Source organism: Tympanuchus pallidicinctus, unplaced genomic scaffold (genome assembly GCF_026119805.1).
Source record: "Tympanuchus pallidicinctus isolate F22 unplaced genomic scaffold, pur_lepc_1.0 scaffold17, whole genome shotgun sequence".
In the NCBI taxonomy this organism is placed as follows: Eukaryota; Metazoa; Chordata; class Aves; order Galliformes; family Phasianidae; genus Tympanuchus; species Tympanuchus pallidicinctus.
This window is the reverse complement of record NW_026294690.1, coordinates 457613-472205: the sequence shown is the minus strand read 5'-3', so window position 1 is coordinate 472205 and position 14593 is coordinate 457613. Positions and strand designations below refer to the sequence as shown.

General features: G+C 44.7%; 1 protein-coding gene across 3 annotated transcripts in view; it reads left to right on the top strand.

Moving 5' to 3' along the window:
- Positions 1–14593, top strand: part of HEMK1 (HemK methyltransferase family member 1) — a 70820-nt gene that overhangs the window by 42244 nt on the left and 13983 nt on the right. Inside the window, exons 12-13 of one of the 3 annotated variants that reach the window (XR_008205627.1) lie at positions 9063–9139; positions 10149–12127. The gene's annotated coding sequence lies outside the window, so the exon portion shown is untranslated. Of the gene's footprint in view, positions 1–9062; positions 12128–14593 lie in introns of those variants that run through there. The other 2 variants (XR_008205625.1, XR_008205626.1) reach the window with 2 other exon arrangements.

Genomic DNA, 14593 nt, shown 5'->3' with positions numbered 1-14593 from the left:
TGGAAGTGATGCCTAGCAGGTGAGCTTCTGATGCTCAAGTGGAGGAGTGCTTCTCTGGTTGCCTTAATGCAGTCATCACTGCAGACAATGGTGGGGGGCTACGGGTTGGGAAACTGAATTGTAGTGTGGCTCACAGCACAGGTGAAAACCTGTGAAATCAATCTCAAATGAAATCCGTGAGGTTGTTATGCCGTATAGTTGAAACAAACTGATACTGTAGAGACAGATTACTCGTTTGTCTTAAGCAAACATTTGCTTTGGGAGTAGCATCCGCAGTAGATGAGCAGTTCTGTGAGGGCTGTGGCATGGCAGAGGATTGCAGTGACAATGCAGATTTTTCATGGCAGTCCATGTACAATCCGGACATCAATAGTTGCAAGATATAAAGTATTCCAGCAGAGAAGCAAGAGACAGTTAGCAATGTGCTGCCCAAACCAGTCTGCCTATAGCAAGATCAAGCTGCCATGTTCATCCACACTGCACCAATTTAAAGACTTTTTTTTTTTCATTTTTATTATTGGTAACAGTGGGAAAAAGAAAGAAAAAAAAAGAAAAAAAAAAAAGCCATGCTTAACAGGGAATTCTAGGCTCTCCAGAAGTCAGAAATAAAAGAGCTGACGGCTTTGTTGCAGATGGAGAGATGAGAAGATGAGTGGCAGTTCCTGAGTTAGTATAGAACAGGCAGATTTTCTGAGCTGGTTTATGCTATGCAGCCTTTAGGCTGTTATTACTGCAAGGATCTGGGAGCAGCACATGAAGGCAGGCTATGAGGGCATTTCCTGGAACTGTGCCACAGAAATAGTACTGGGCAAGTTCCCATGAGCGTGCTCATCTGATTTTTATGTCCACAAGACAACAAGATGTCCCCATTTGCATCAGTTCGCAGAACTAGATTAAGGTTGGGAGAACAGAGGAGTTTTTTGTTCCTTAAGCTAAGATCTGGATTTAGCTACATTCAAATTGATACTTTATGCAGGTATGAGAATGCCTTTGCTTGTTATTAACCTGTGCTGTGTGTGTCATTTTTGCTCTCTGGGTTTGTGCTCGAAGCGAGCCTTGGAAAGACCAGGCCAAAGGCTGCAATCAGAGAGACATCCCAGCTCAGGTTACAGCACCAGAAACTGCAGGGAAACCCCAATGTAATGAAGTCAGCAGGATTTTTTCCCCTTGAGTAGGGAGCTGGCGATTTGTTTGTAGGGACACATGGGGACAAGTGGCTCACATTAAGAAAAGAACATCCCTGTTGCTTGAGGCAACTAGGAAACTTCAATGGATAAATGTGGCCATTTGGGGTGGGGTTCGTCTGCGTCTTGGGGCTCTGGAGTCTGGTTAAAGGCTGCGTAGTTCTGAGTCAGACAGAGGTCTTGGATTTGGGGCCCTGATGGGGCATTGGTCCTGGCTGACCTGCAGAAGGTGCAGGCAATTGGTGGTGAGCAGAAAAGCCTACCAACAGGGGAACGAGGCCGAGGAGAAATGGAACTGGGGGAATCTTCTGCGAGAATCTGCTGGCTTCGAAGTCAGGGAGCAGAGCAGTACAACTAGTTCACTGTGTGGGAGCTCTGCAGGAGCACAGAGAGACACTGGGATCAAGCGCAAGCAGCAGCTGGGAGCCTTGCCCACACAGGAGCCATCTGGCTTAGGTGCTAGCAGGGTGAGAACAGGGAAAGAGCTGGGTGCTATGGAGGCAGCCAGGCAGCAGAGGAACTTTGATACTGGAAGGAACATGACTGGAGAAGTACAGGGGCCGATGTGTTTGCAGGGATGGTTTCAAACAGGGTCCTGGTACAAACAGGGAGGTGTGAAACCAAGATTCAAGAGTGCTGGGAACACTGTGTGTGGTTCTGTCAGTAAAGTATGCTTACATAGGGGTAGGTGCAGAGCAGGGCTCAGAGGGTGAGTGAGGGCCAGAAAGCTCAGCAGATGAGTGAAAACTAAAAGAGATCAGTTTGTTTTGCTTAGCAAAACAAAGACAGGAAGAGGGATGTGATGTCTCTCTGTAAACACTTCATTGCAAAGTAAATAGTAGAGGGGAAGGAGAGGTCTTATAATAAAGATCAATACTGGCACAAGGACAAATTGGTACAAAGTTGCTATTAATACACTTAGCCTGAAAATTAGATTTTGAGCTGCTAGAGGAGTGAGATTTCGGAACAGTGTCTCAAAGGGAGAAATGGAAACCAAAGGAACCTGAGACGCCTGCAGGAGCAAAGAAGGCAGAGAGTAAATTAAATCTCTGACGCAGTCTCATTCTGTTTCATGCGTGCCAGTGCTATTGATGGCCCAATCCCCAGGTCTGGGCAAGAGAGCAAGTTGCAGCAGTCAGCAGCCATAATGGAGAACCAACAGCCAAGTTACAAGTCAGCTGCAGGACAAGGGGAGTTTCAAGGTAGCTGAGCTATGCAGATAGACAGCTTTGGCTGTATCCCAGTGTTTGAGGACAGAGACTTCACCAACCTGCCTGAAGGTAGAGCGTTCTGACAGCATCTTGCAGAAGCAAAACCTGCAGAGTAGGATGCAATTGTAAACTTTCCATCTCCACTTCCCACTGCTGCCATTTTCTGTTCCCTTCTGGCACAGATCTGTGTTGTGGCTTGTAAGGTAGCTTTGTCTGTGTCCATCATTCCTTATTTGCTATATTTCTGTCTTTTTCTTTTCATTAAAGATTAAAATTTGTTCTAGGATGTATTTTGGGAATGCCTACAATTTTGGTGGAAACTTACCCTGACAGCCTTTAGGCATGAAATTTCAGAAGGAAGTTCAGTAGAACTGCCTTTGTCAGAGATGATATTAGGACCCTTTTGCAAACCATCTTGGTTAGGTTTGCTTGGAAGTGTGGGAAAATGTTTTGATTGAGAGAAAATGAAGTCATTTCTTGGGAGTGTTCTCACAACTGCTCTGTTGCCTTGGGTCGGAGCTGAGGAATGCTCGCCATACTGCAAGCTGAAGTTTTCAAGCTAGAAAATAGGAGGAAAATGCAAGCAGATAAGCAAAAATCAGCTAACTAAAACAAAACATTCAACCCTTAGTGATGGCATACAGAAAGGTATTCCTAGAAATGACAACAGTTTGGAACTGAGATAAAGAATGCAAGAAGAAGACAAAAATTAGATGTTAATGGACAGAATCCTGAATGAAGGAAGTAGCAGAGCATGCAGAGCAAGTATCTTTTTCAGCTCATAATGAGACGTCAACATTCAGGCAGAGAAACAACTTACTTCCCCTTCCTTCTGGCTGCAAATCTGGAGAGCATCAGGGAGTGATGGGTGAAAGCTGGAGGAACACTGTTGCCTGTTCTGAAAAAAGAAAACTCTGTTTCTCATCTGAAATTTGCCATAGTATCCATGGTGCAGCTCTGCTGAGTTTGCTTTTGCATAGCATTTTTCTGTTACTAATAGACTTTAGTTATTTGCTCCCCGGCGTGATCCTGGTGTGGCAATAAAGCTAAGCAGATCGTTGGAAGGCTGCCATTGATGGATGGAGTCGATGCACTGGAAGGATATGATGAGTATAAAAATCCCATTTCCCAGAACAGGCTCATATCTGATGATGTGAAATGTCATAGGTCTTTCAGAAGTGGCCAGTCTCCCTTGCCTGCTGCTCGTTAAAGAATGTGGGTCTTAGATTTTCAAGTGATCATGAACCAACAGGGAATTTTGGTAGGGAGAAGGGAAACCTTGAAGGACTAACACAAATGTGGTCTGCAGGTAACAGATTTCCATTCCCTCCTTTTCCTGCAATGCCTCAACAAAGAAGTTAGAGATTCCTTATCTCATAAAGACATTTTTTTTTTGTACTGAGTTGTCCAAAACTGTTCAGTCACAAGTATGCCTTCGTTCCAGGCTGCCTGAGAATGTTTGCCTGAGCATTATGAGGTATAGGAAGTGGCCTACTATATGCTGGGTGCCCCCACAATCTTCTCTTTTGGTGAATGGAGGAGATAAAAATGGCAAGTGCTGCTCACTAAGAAAATAAAAGACTCGAGGACAATAATATGACTCTTTCTTCTAAGAACTTCCACAAATTCTCTTGTGCGTTCTGTTTCAGTCTAACATGGGAGACAGTTGGGACTCTCCTCTCTACGTACAAATTTCTACTTCTTTCCTTTTGTTTTCCTTCCTTCCTCTGCCATTCTTCCTTTTATTTCCCTCACAGTTTAAGTGAAACCAAATACATTTCAGTCTTCCTCTTTACCTGTGGCTGTGGTGAGGATTATTGCTAAGAGCTGGTTCTTAAGCCTTTTCACCTCTTGCTGCATTGATTTCAGTCTGGCCATAGGTAATGAGGGGTGAAGTATGCGAATCCTGCAGCATGCACATGAGCTTAGATAGAAGAAGCTGGTTGAATTTGGAATTTGTTGCAGGAGATTCATTGAAAAGCCTAGCTAGAATTTCCCTGTCATGCGAACGCTCCTATTTATGATTGTCAAGATTTTTCCATCAGAAAAATGAAATCCCTGCATAATGGCTCTTTATGTGAGAGGATACATTCACTCTTTCTGGCCCATTTAGGGCATCAGGACAAGACTAATAAAAAAGGCACCCACCTCCCGTCCTACCCTTCTAGCACCCATTCCTGTCTCCACAATTAGCTTGGCAGCCGGGCTTGTTCTTCGTGCTGGTGCAGCGTGTTCTCTTGCACTGACATGGTTTCCTACTGCCGCGAAGGAAAAGGTTAAGAACTAAAAGAAGCTCTGCCATCATCCACAAGGCATGAGGAGCCCGGTGCTGCTCCTGCCCTGCAGAATTCCAGCACCTGATGGACTGGACCTTGCGGCCTTCTGTGAAAGGTAATCCAGCTCCAGGGAATTATAAATACCCTTTGGTGAGGCAGATGGGGAGCGTGGTAGGGCAGAACGCGGTATGTCCCTGTGAGTTGGTTCAGAAACAAGTGCTGTGCGCCTGTTCTTGAACTAAATTAAAGTTGGTGTAAAATGCAATGCACCAATAAGCAAACCTTGGCAATTTGGATGTGGAAGGCGTCCCGTGCTCAGAAATGTTCAACCACTGCTTGTGGTTTCATTGTGTGGATGCAACAGATGAAAAGATGGGGCAGATCATGTTAGAGGATAATAATCAATCAATAAAAAAATAAATCAATAAAAAAAATCATCAATAAAATGAAGAAGGTCTGCAGGAAATGGGGATTACCCTGTCTTTCCCCTTTCTTGGCTAGGTTCAGTCTTCTGTGCTCTTTGTACAAGACCATTTGGAGACAGTGTGATGCCTCACCTACTGAGGTGGATTTAAATCTTAACGTCCACATCTCTAGCTAGGATTATGAAATGTGCTATTTCTTTTTGACATTTGAATGCAAGGGTGTCTGCATTCTGCTGTCCAAGTTTTGATTTAAACGCAGCTGAATATTCCAGAAAGAGGAAGAAAGAAGACTGGTGTGATGCAACAGTCCACATTCAAGGCAGTAGTGCCAAGCTTTGATGAGGGAATCCACCTGAAGGAGGCTAACATTGTGCAATGCCCTGAGAGGACCCATGCAAACCAGAAACTACACTGACCTTCCTGTTGATTGTACTCTTTAGACCTTTTCTTCTGTGCTGCCACTAGCCAGAAGGAGCAATGCTAAACCACCCCTGCAAATGGTGAGACATTGGCTTCTCATTTCACAGGGTTAGAAAGAGGGACAATATAAAAATGAAGTTTAGCTGCAAATATGCCATATCACAATGATATTTGTGAGAGCCTAACTGTTAGCACAAAGGTGTAGTGCTCATTTTAAGAACTCTTCCACAGTTCTTATAGTTTTGCTGTGCTTGAGCCGTTCAGATGGACACCTGTAGGAAGCGTCTGAAACACAGCACGCAGGGTGATCTGTTTCACAGCCTTGGTCCACAACACACCTGGAATTTTTCACCTGAAACCCTCCTGCTGCTGGGAGGAGTTGGTGGGAGCGTGACTCATGGCAAGTGACTCATGGCCTGACTGCCCCACTGGGATAAAATCTCTGCAGAGAGGGTTTGAAGGATTACCTGCTTTGATCACATGGGCTCACGTGGAGGCTTGTCTCCATCCTCCTGTTTGCTGACAGGCATCTCATTTTGAGGCAGCTGCTCACGTTCTGCTCATGGCCTTTGCAGTGATGTTAGCGGAAGGATCCCTGCGAGATATATTTACACTGTAACACACTGCATCTAGGTTTAGGTTTAGTATCAAGTAGTTTGGGTTCTATGTTTTATTCTCTGAAGCGACACCAAAAACATGACTGTTGGAAGTATTGGAAGTATTCTGTTTCTGAAGTCTGTCTGTTGGGTTCTGCTCCTGACTGGAGCACCCACAGCAGTTTGGGCACAGGCCCAGCTTGCACTAGTGCAAAACTGTCTGGCAGAGAACAGATGTCTTGACGTGGATATGAATTATTTTTTCACTGATTTTTTCACTCCTTTCCTCACTGGCAGGGTAGCAGAACGGCACAGTGCCACAAGGAAGAAGCAAATGGATCAGTTCTAATTAGCATGACAGCGCTGACGAGGATGAAACTTTGTGCTGGCAAAATGGGGCTGTATTAACTTTGCACTGATTTATTCCAAATTTGAGCACTGTTTGTCCTCATGCAAGCAAGGAGGAAGTGGAGAATTATACTTAATATTCATTTTCAGTGTTGCAGTTAATTGCAAAGTTCTCTGAAATATGAATATATTTCCTTTCCTAGTGTTTCCCCTTCCATTAAACTATACCATTGATTTCTCATTGATTTTGACTAAAAAAGGCCGTTCTTCGCAGCAACGTTGTCTTCCCTTTTTAGTTGAATTGATTGCGCATTAATGCTAATTTGTAATTTTACCGATGCATGCCATGTTGCATTTAGCTGTTGTTGCGTCTTAAATCATTCAGCACTCTGTTTATCTGTATATAATATCTGTTCCTCAGCCTGATTCAGACTTGCAGAAGGCATTTATGTTTATTAGATAGCTGAGATGAACATTTTTGTTCTTTCTCGTCTAGTAGGAGACAGAGAGTTGCATATTATTTTTTCATACACTCTCTCTCACACTCTCTGTCTGAGAGGGGAAGTTCTTTGTTGTGAGAGCAGTGAGGTGCTGGAACAGCTGCCCAGAGAGGCTGTGGATGCCCCGTGCATCCCTGGAGGTGTTCAAGGCCAGGTTGGATGGGGCCCTGGGCAGTTTGGTCTAGTATTAAGTGGGGAGGTTGGTGGCCCTGCATGTGGCAGGGTTGGTGGGATTCATGATCCTTGAGGTCCCTTCCAACCCAAATCATTCTGTGATTCTATGGTACAGATTTTTAAATAACAAAAAATTGTACGAGGTTAACAGTGATCCAGTTTACAGCAGGGGAGGAAAACAGCCTCTGTGAAAGCTTTGGTAAAGGAGAAATCCCTTCAGAAGAAAGTAAACAGTTGCAAGGATTGTATGGTGAAGAAGTTACTCATTTCCATTCTGTGGCAGTGGAATGGCAATATATGCATGCAGCTTCTTTTCATTAAATGATATTGTTGGCTTTTTAGGCAAATGTGTTTTGTTTAGAAGTGTGGTCCCAGGTTTCAAATATTACCTCAGACATCTGTGATTAAATGAGGAATTCTAAGGTCCTTATTTCCTTAGTTGAAGTTAAATATTGTGGCCCCATAAACTTGGGCAGTCTTTGTTATGCAGTGTGAGCAGTGCTCTGATTTACCGTCACTCATGAAAGCATCCCAGTTCTCATTTGGTCTCATTTGGTGTTGTTTTGTAGCTTGAAAGATGCACTGAGACATAAAACCAGGAGGCTTTACATTGTGTTTGTTTTCCAAGAAAGAGCCTCCCTGTGCTGCAGGATGCAGTGTGTTCTGTGGCCTTGGGATGCACAGAGCTAAAACTCCTCTACAAGGAGCAAGCAATTGACTGCAGCCAGAGCCCCTCCTGCCCTCATGTCTGTGTGAGTAGCCCCTGCTCTGTGCCACCAGAGACTCCTGCAGGTAGGCAGCCTGTGGCTGGCTTGACTTCCCAACCTGAGCTCTGTTTGAGCAGTAGGGTCATATCTGTAGGGTGAGGATTAATCAGGGAAGCAGAGGAAGGCAAAGCACCTGAGCAGAGCGAGGCTTTTAGAACTTGTGAAGATGAGGAAATCTCTACTATTTTTTTGAGGTTGATAGCCTCCATGAGAGCAGACAGCAAGACTCTGTTGGCTCAGGAAGCCATGGTGTGCACAGAACGTTTGTGGTACCCAGGAGGGCATGGTGTGCAGCAGCGCTGTGGTGAAGAAAGCACTCACTGAGCCTGGCAGCAAGCACACAGCTTGTCTTGGTGTGCCAGTGACTGCAGCTCAGAGAAGGAGGGGGTTGTTCTTCACTTTGTTCAAGCAGTTTGACCTCTTAGAGCCACAATGAAGGGGAAAGTGCAAGCCAGAGGCTGGTTCCAAAAGTGACATGCTTTCTTTTCCATGCTTCAGTAGTGGTTCTCACCTTTGGGATAGCAGCATGTCCTGGTTCCCTCTGAGCTCCTGCAAGGATAGGAGCTGCTGCCAGGTGCTTTACTGTTTCCTCCTTGAGGAAGAAGCAAGGTGTCCTGGCATTCAGAATGCACAGTGTCCATTGCCTGTGCCATACAGCAAGCTGCAAGGCAGTCATCCATACCTGCCATTCAGGAGCTCCACAAAAATGCAGAAGCCAGCAGCAAACAAGGAGAAAAGAGTAGAAAGAATGTAAGAATAAACTTTCAATTAACTGAACAGGTGAATCAAACCCTTTGCCTCTGATCTTTGACAGAAAGGTAGAATAAATTGGGTGGAGACGTGGAATATAAACCTAGACATCTGGAAGGCACTGGATCCTCCAGTAGAGCAATCTGGGTGCTGACATAGGTGCAAGTCAGTCTTAAGGTGCCTTACTTTCACCATTTAGCCCTGAGAAAGTTCCTGTTCTCAAAAGTTCTGTTGGGTGTCACTTTCCAGCTGAGTCAGTGTCAGTAACAGTGGCTGCACAGGGATTGCTCTTCTGCTCATCAGTCTTGTGCAGAATTAGTTAAAAATTAAAAAAAAAAAAGTGAAACATTTTTCCTGAAAGAAGACATTCCCAAAGAATGGATGACCTATTTTTTGCTTTCTTTAAAACAGTTTCAGTGGTGTGAAGGGAGCTGTAGTGGTGGGCAGGCCAAGGCAGTCTCATCCTGGGCCTGTGGACTTCACTCGAGGTAAGTCACTCCCATGCTTGGCTGTCATTGTGCAGTCTGAGCTGTGTGATAACAGTGTGAAACATGCAGTGTTGAGATGAGAATGGCTCTTCAGCCGTGCCCTTCAGTGCCTTTTCTGATGGGCTCAGCAGTACCATGGGGCACTTACTGGCTGCAGGCTTGGGGCGAGCTGTGGCTGGGGGAGATGGATGAGTGTTTCCAGTGTGATGCAGTGCATACACAGCTCCTGTGCCAGTCCTGGCCCTGCACGGGGGCTGTCTGGAAGGAGACTCTACGGAGTGCCCTAAAAATATCCGAGTGTCACTCAGGGTAGGAAGGTGGGGATGCCCAGAGCTCTTTTGTCCCTTACTCTGTGTGCTGGAGGACTTGGCATTGGCTGCTGTCTCTTGCTTTGTTCTGTGTCTGTCTTTGTCGTAGCGGGTTTGGTGAACGTGCTTCCCTTCAAGTTTTTTCTTGTTGGCATGACAGTGAAGTAAAGAGATGTGGATAAAGTGCAGCTGTTCTTTTCAAAGCATATGTCTGTGCACAGGAGAACTTGAGGTTCCGGCAAAGCGTCACAAGATCTATGAAATACTGTTGCTGTAGAGTAACTTCCGTTGAACAGCAGTTGATTGTGTTCAGCTGGCTGAGGAGACAGCAGTTAGCATCAAGGAGCAAAAAAAAAACCAACAGAACAATCTTAAAACAACAATCCAAGTGAAAGCAAATTGTATCTCCAAAAACTTTGAGCATATCTCTGTGTTTGGCTGTTATTCTTTATTTATTATTGTTATTATTTTTGCTGGGGAAACAATCTACATTTAGTAAATCTTTTAGTGAACACGTTTCCCCTTGATTCTCAAAAAGCTCTCAGGTTTTAACAAATCGTGTGTGCATGTGTGTAGGTTAAAAAAAAATAAAAATGATAGCATGTTCACTTGAGAATGTCGTTTATACATTTAAGCTGTAATAGTCAGGCAGTCTTGAGTAGCTTGTAGCTTATAAAAGTGGCATAAATATCTCATGATAGGAAGTTAAGAAGCTTGAGCTCTTGAGACTGCAGAACTCCATGTGACCTGGATGGATTGGTGTGTGACAAATGGGCCTTCTGGCTCCAGGTGACTTCTCAGGATTCGCTAGTGAGCGTTCCTCCTCCTCTCGGAATTTAGACATTTCAGGTTAAAACTTATTTAACATTAACTAATTTTAAGAAGAAAGGACCATTGCTATCCTTGCTGAATGCCAAAAGTACAGCCAGAGCAGAAATAATCACATCTCATCAAGGCTACGTGCTGCAGCTCAGTAAGCTCCCATCAAACCCACCTTTTCTATAGATGGCTTTTTCTTCCCTGACTTCTCCTTTCTGAAGGCTTGGTTAGGTAGGAGACTATGCAGCTGAACTCATCAGACCTGGTTTCTCAGAAGAGAACAAGACATGCTTCAGAAAGAAGGGCAAAAGCTCTTTCCATTGCCAGCAGTGTGTTCATCCCACCTCCTCCATGACTGCTTGCAGACTGCAAAGCTGAAGTTCCCTCTGCACCCTCTGAAGGGAGCCTAACGTGGCGTTGAAGCCAGTTGCCTTTCCCCTGGATGAAGGGTCAGGGATCCGGCACAAGTTCTCCCCACTGACTGGTTTTTGCTCTGGCAATAGCACAGAATTCCCTGTTGCTGTCGGTAGCGTTTCATTCCCGGAGACCTCTGTGATCTGCAAGTACCTCGTGGCAGGTGAGGGGAAAGGGAACAGGCCTTGTGATGTTGTGGTGAGCCAAAGCAGTGGTGAAAACAGCCCTTCAAGTCTTTCACGCTGATAGCACTGGGTAATATCCTGGGTCAGCCAGCCAACCTGACCTCCACGGTGGTTGCCTGCTAAGTCCAGGCTGCCTTCAGAGCCTCAGAGCTGGGGGTGCTGGCTGTTTTAAGGCTTTGGCACAGAGTTGCTTGTTTTATCCTAGATAAGAGAGGTTGAGACACAAAGGCTTTCTTTGTGGCGTTTTTGTTGCATAGTGATTTCTGATGGCCAGAAACAGCCCTGAGTAGGGTACTGTTGTTTCACATATGGCTAGAAAAGCATATAACTTTCTCCAAGGACACTGGTGTTGCCAAGTTACCCAACTCCAAGTCACCCTGTTGCAGAACACTGCATATGGGACCATACACGGAAATCACTGCTATATTGAAGGCAGTACAAAATAAGAGGTGCTTGTTTAGCAGTGCGTCATGGAGACATGTAGCAACATTTTCTGAGAACTCACGTTGGCTCAAGTAGTATCAAAGGGGAATTCAGCCTGTGGTTGTAACCTGTGCCAGGGGTTCCCAGGTTTATGTTGCGCTGGTAGCAGCAATAGCAACCGTGGGCATAAGCAGCAGTCATTGTTATCATTGCTGGAGCCAAGGGTGGATCATGAGACAGTGGTCACTACAGACGTGCTGTTTCATGCCTATAGGAAGACATGCCTCTAATTTCTCCTGTGTAGCCTTTGGTCGTGTGCTTTCATAATCACCAACCTACCATCGTCCTCCCCAGCAGGACCCCTGCTCCCTGTCCCAAGTCGAGACCCGCACTTCACCCTTCATTTACTGAACCCCATCTCCATCTCCTGTGCTCATGGAGATGTTGGCACCAGGGCTGTGGCAGTTCTTCCCTCAGTGATTTCAGTACCACAGCTTAGCTGCTCGTAAACACATTAAGATCTCTGCTCTCCGGGATAGCCCTTGTTTCACTGCAGTGGCTGCATCCAGCAAAAAGATGTTCCCTGAAAATAACAATAACATTAAAAAAGCTGAGGGTTTTACACAGACCTTTGAGGTAAGATTAACTCAGGAGGCCAGTCCATTGCTGAGAGGCACTAACCACTGAGTGCCAGAAATGTATTCTTTGTGAACTGCACTGTGTTAGTAAAGAATTAATTGATGAAGTATCAGAACAGTCCAGGGTAAAATATCATATGTGTATGGAAAAGATGGTGATGAATGGGAAACTTCAAAATAAATCAAGCTGTGTTGCCTTTTTCTGGTGTTCCTAGTGCCGTTTTGTTCTTCAGCAGCTTGATTTGGACTATACAGATGAGCTGACTCTAGAATTGAAGTAGAACAGTGGGCAGACACTGATGTAGATGTAGCAGCTCTAACAGCCTGCTTGTGTTTAACCAAGCTAAAGACAATTTCAGTGAGGGCATTTAAATATTTTCAGAAAATACAGTAAACCAATTACATTTTAAAAAGGAAAGTCCCATTCCCTTGTGCTAGAGCAAGACCAGATCTTTCCAGATGATCTACATCAGAAGTGTGGTCTCCTGACAGCTGCTGGTGCACGACTGACCAGGCTTGAGGACAGTACTCAAGTGAAGGACTGTTTGCTGCAACGCAGGCTCCTCAGAAAAACCCCTGCAGCTTCACAATACCGTAGGATGAGCATCTTGGGTGCCTTTGTGATAAAGTAATCCTTATCTACTCTTCCTGAAGCCGCTCACAGTGCACGATGCTTAGCAGTCCTACTTCCAAAGATAGAGTAGTGGAATATTCTTCCCTATTTTCTTTTTCATCTTCGTAAGGTTACCTTTGTTAATGAAGGCAACCAAGCCAGAGAACAGCAATGTTCTAGTAAATGAGGGTAAGTGGCAGCCCAAAAGTACATGAAGAAGTGAACTGAAACCTAACAGATAAAGGGGACATGTGCTGTGCGGCATGCTCTGAGTGTGAGTGAATGAGTACAGCTTCTGCAGTACACAACTGCTTGCAGAGGGAATCGGGTGCTGTATCTTCTGCTTCACTTAACTGTGGTGAATTAAAGCATCGAGGGAAAGTCCCGCCTCTGGTCACTGTGGTTTTGATAGTTTAGAGTCAGACTACAGTGTCACCAGACATGGCCTCATTTCTCCACTTACATCATTAGTTTAAAAGAAAAAAAAACAACAACCATACGACAAAATTCCCACAGAGCCACTTGAAAATAGTTACTGATTCAGTTAAAAACAGCTGTATGATTCCATATTATTGGCTAGATTGCCTGTGAGCGTGGCCTGCCATCTGGAAGCCAAGGAAGCCAGAAGGACACCAGGGAACCCTAGGCATATTCTATGATCTGTGCTTTATTCTTTAGGACTTGTCTTTGGGAATTCTTGTGTGAAAATGGCAAGGTAAGAGAGAGAGGACAGGGGAAAACAAAAAAGTCAATGTCCCAGCTCGAGGTAAGCCTTCAGAAGAATCTCTTCTTTGATTACGCGTTGTGAATTTTCTTTGTTTTTCACTTTGTTTTTGAAGTCTTGGGTACTGTCAGATGTGGGTGAGGAGCTGCCTGGATCATAGTGTTTCTCCTGTTTGGCAAATTGAGAAGGCAACTTCTGAGTTAAACTGATTTTTATGGTTAATTCTGAGTACCTAGGCTTAAACGTCAGACCAGTAATTTGCCTAGTGAGACTCAAACTCAGTTGCTCTCTGCCTGTTCCTACCATTCTCCACTACCAGAAAATGAAGTTCTTCAGGGAATAACCGTGACAAATCACTTTCTGCTGTGATGCAGGAAGATCTGGGTTTCTGAGAATACCTTTGGAAGGAGCAGGCGTGGAGCAAAAGGTGTAGGCAGAATGCACTGGGGCCAGAAGTGTTCCCGTGGTGAGAGCTGAGACAGCCCCAGTTCACTGGGCCCAGAGGTCTTCAGCTGGGTGCAGGAATCCCTTGTGGTTGGGGCTCAGCCTGGTTTTGGTTTTGTCCACGGAAGTTTATTCAGGTGCCAGGAGGGAGCAATTAGACCAAGCGCTTAATGGAATGCCGAAAGCAGCAATTCCTTATAGGGTGGCCTATCTAGGACTGATCCTAGAAGCTAAAGAGCTGTTCATTATACACTGTTGCTTGTCTGACTCTTCTCCATTGGGAGTGAAGGATTTCAGAGCTGGTTTGGAAGCTGGTGGTATCTGCAAGATGGCCACCTTCCTTAAAGAAAATCTAAACAAACAGGTTTTTCAGACTAGTAATGTAACATAATTTATCCAGAGCGAAGGGACTTTTTGTCTGGAGTTTGGTGAGTGTTTTACATGAATGCTAGAATCAGGCATTCTTCAAGAACAGCGCATTGTTTGGAAAAGAACTGTGACTGTGCCCTCAGGAAAGGGATGATCGCAGTTCAGTGGTGAAGACAGCATTAGGAGCAAAAAAGCAAAAGCAGTGTGGAGGGGGAGGGAGAATGGGTAGCAGTTAATATAAATTAGAAATGAAGTGCAGAAAACTGGAAATAAAAAGGGAAATGTGAAATTATCCTCGGCTGCTATCTTCAAGGACATTATAGAATTTAAACAATCTGCCTGAAACAGAAAATTGTGTAAGGCCTCTTTGAAATGGAAATGGTGCAATTGTTAATGAAGATGAAAATAAGCAGAAGCGTTTAGCAAGTATGTCTGATCTGTTTTTGGATGACAGCAGAATAATGTACTTGAATCACAGGAGGACAATGCATTAATTTCTAAATTATTAGGCCACCAG